The sequence below is a fragment of the Poecile atricapillus genome, chromosome 2, assembly GCF_030490865.1.
Source record: "Poecile atricapillus isolate bPoeAtr1 chromosome 2, bPoeAtr1.hap1, whole genome shotgun sequence".
Taxonomy (NCBI): domain Eukaryota; kingdom Metazoa; phylum Chordata; class Aves; order Passeriformes; family Paridae; genus Poecile; species Poecile atricapillus.
In genome coordinates this window covers 31,658,414-31,662,127 of record NC_081250.1, presented here as the reverse complement: position 1 = coordinate 31,662,127, position 3,714 = coordinate 31,658,414, and positions in this window count along the sequence as shown.

Genomic DNA, 3,714 nt, shown 5'->3' with positions numbered 1-3,714 from the left:
AATGTGTATTTGCAAAGGGAAAATCCTACCTATTCTCCTCCTCCTTCTAGCTCAACATGGTTACTTGTAGTACAATGTACTATGATGTACAATTGTACAATGGTAACTACTGCTTTTTCTGTTCGTGTAGTACCATTTCAGACTCCATTCAGGTTTCTTTTAGTTCTTCAGTTTCCTATTTTGTAATGTACTTTTAAATTTTTTTTCCTAATTAAGTATTTTATCACCCTTCTCATCCCTCTCAGGTAATTCTTGCCTCCTTCAATTATCTTGACTTTTTTCCCTTTATGAGCAGCAGTAAAATTTAGTGGTTGAAGACCTAAAGGGGAAAAGGTACACCAACCAGAATCCTGTTTATGCTCTAGCTATCTTTTTTTCTCCTTTAAATAAACACTTCTTCCACATCCAGTTATGGAAGTTTCCTGTTAGGAACTGACATAAAATGATGAAAATCTGGCATGCCTAAGCAAAAATTACAACAGTACAAAAGTAAAATGTGTGACTAGAAAAAAATACTTCATTTGGTTTGACTCTCACTTTCTTGGCTTTTCTCCATTCACCTGTTTAATTTTGCATATTAATCCTTTCGATTTTTAAAACTGTAAGCAGAGAATCTCCATTTGCAAGACTGAAGTAGAACTGACAAAAAAAAGGAGTTAGCAAGAGGATAGTGTTTTATATACTTGTTGATGTACAAACTCAAGAACCATTAAGTCCTGAAAGATGTATATGCCCAGTTAGCAGACACACATATTACGTATCAGCATCAGTTTAAGTTAGGCAATTGAGCTGTGAAAGTAAATCAATACCCCATTAATTCACTTACTTTTTAAAGAAATCTGAATGTGTCTAGGTTTATGCAGAGAATGCTTCTCTTGCTACTTGCTTTTGGCAGTTTTAAAACTCTTTCAGAACTCTGACAAATGTGTCAACACCAAAAGGTCAGCCAGCTTTGAGATCGGGCTCTTCCTGGAATTTAGTCCAAGACTTTCCTTTAAAATACATACAAGTGACACAAAGCTATGCATTCAACTAAAAACAACATAAAAATAAACGCTCAACAGAATTTTAGATCAGCAGCACAAACATTTTTGATAAGCACTCCCTGCCCTGCAAACTTTTATTTTACTCTTGCTTAGCTTGGACTAAGTTTCCATAATATGTGGGGATGGAACAGAGATCTCATTCAACTGAAATACTTTACAACGGAGTTTTCCAACATAAATATTTAAGAGGGAGTATTTCTTTTGTCTGGTCTATGTGTTTCTGCAATGTGTTTAGCAAGAAGCAAGAGGTTATTCAAATAAAAAACTATAGCATTTGAAAATGAAATGAGAGAGGTCTTAATGGCAACCTAGGCTAGGATACAGCACAGATGCATGAGGAAAAAGATGCAAGAGAGAAAGTGAAAAAGTCCAGAAATGCTGTAAAATGTGTATGTGGTAAAAAAAATCTCTGAATATTTATTATCTGCAATGCACTTCAGTTAAGAATAGTTTCTCCTTCCTAGGACAAACTATGAAGGTTGAAACATATTTTTCAAAATGTTGTGCTAAAATATTGTTGTAAGAAATTGTTAAATGCTCAAGGCTAGGCATTTTCCATACACAGAAGTATGGAAAGGGATAGGTATAGCTTTGAATTTGTATATTATGTATACTATGAATTATTTGTATATTATGAATCTTACATTGCACACTACTGCTCATGTAAGTTAAAGAAATGCCTATGTTTCTTCACCTGGCAATTTAGAAGCAAGCAATTTTTGGTACTTGCTATGAAAGCCATCCAACAAACCATAATAAACTGAAAAGAAAAATGCCCATCACTACATGCAGAGTAGTTGGGCAAAGCACCAATCCACCTGCTTGTGATAGCCTCTGGTCATTTTTAGTGAGGCTCTTCTAGAAAAGGTATCTCACTGTCCTCTCTCCATGGGAGGTATTCTAGCAAGCAAAGATAGCACATGCCAGCTCTAGGTCCCCACAGCACCTCCATTTTCATTGACAAATCTTAGGATATCAGGGAATGCAAGTAGCTTTGGGGAAAGGAAAAGGAATGGGAAGCAGGGGCATTGAAGGCATTAGGAAGTTCAATATGAATTAATCCTGATATTTGCTACCTTGCCGGACAGAAAATAAAGCTAATGGAATAATACAAAATATAACTTTAAATAATTTTAGCAATGGTAGTGAATTTACAGTTGCGGACAGAAATACTCAATTTGGTGTCACACTTCATGCTTCCCAGAGTAGAACGATCAGAGTTGAAGGACCAAAAGGGTAAAATGTAACATGCACTTTCATCCTTATGTAAGAATTTGCTACTTTCTGATATTTTATATTTGAAATGGTGTAAGCAGAGGACTTGCAATGCAGAATTTGCTTCAAAGTACACCAGTGCCACAATACTAAAAAATTGGTCAATAAAGACATATTAGTTGGTCAGATGTCCATTTACTTTGAATTATGACATAGACTGAGTTCAGAAGTTTGACATTCAAATAGAGGTTACTAAGATTGTAACAGGTATTTAATCAAGCACATAATAAAGATAATGTATTTTATATCTCCATTAGGAAAGATGATTCTGTTTTGCTGTACGAGGTTAGAATCCCAAATTAAAAATTCATCTTCTTTTGGAAATTGGAATAAAGTGGCCTTCTTATATGTATATATGGTGGTTAGGGACCTATTTTAGTAGTGGGATTTGTAGTGTTAACTTTTCACTTGAGCTCAACAATGCTAAAGGTCTTTTCCAACCTAAATGATTCTGTGATTCTCTATGTATTTCTTCCTTTGTGAAACAGCATTACTTATTCAATGCAAAAGTATGGTAAAATCTAGCATAAAAATGTTTAGCATTTAAAAAAATCAGTATAATAATATCATTAGCAATTTGGCATACCATGGAAGTTATTTTAGTATAACACAATGCAGGAGCCTGTCGACTTCCACTAAGAAAGCTCAATATATTTTCTATGAGTTGAAGTCAGTACTTTCAGGTTTCCATTTATTTGCTGTATTGCTCCCTGTGTGCAATAAAGTGACACTTCTATTATTTATCTCTGTCAAACTGAATTATCTTCCGTTTTCTAAATTTGTATTTCATCTGTGTGTCTGTGTGCATGTATACATATTCCTTACCTTAGGAAATGTTTCCCTTTGGAAAAAAAAAAGGAAATATTCCTTTGGTGTATTTAGGAACAACCGTAGCTTCCATTAGCAGAAGCTGAACAAGCCCCACAGAATTCATGCTGAGCTAGAATATGCTGGTTTAATTCCCTGCTGGGAGTCTGCCAGTTGGGAAACGCTGACCAGCAAGTACAGGTCTTAATTACACAAATCCAGAAGCTGCTGCCAACCTTTCCCCATTGAGAAGCATTTGTTTTCTAGTGTTCTTCTTGATGAACAGATTATCATACAAACATAATTTATTGCTGCTTTATATTGTAAGCAATTAAATGAAGAAACCTTTTAAACTCAAGGGAATTTTAATAGGTTACTTGCAAAATGTTATTGCAGGCAACAACTTGTACATGATTTTAGTTCCAAACCCACCAAAAAATTATACAAATCAGCATTGTAAAAGTGTCAGATTAATGCCTTACAGGCTTTGCTGGCAGAATTAATTTCTAAATTCTACATGTGGGGAAATGTTACTCTCATTTTTTTCCTTTTCCGTTTTTTTTTAGAAAAATTTACAAGTGAAATA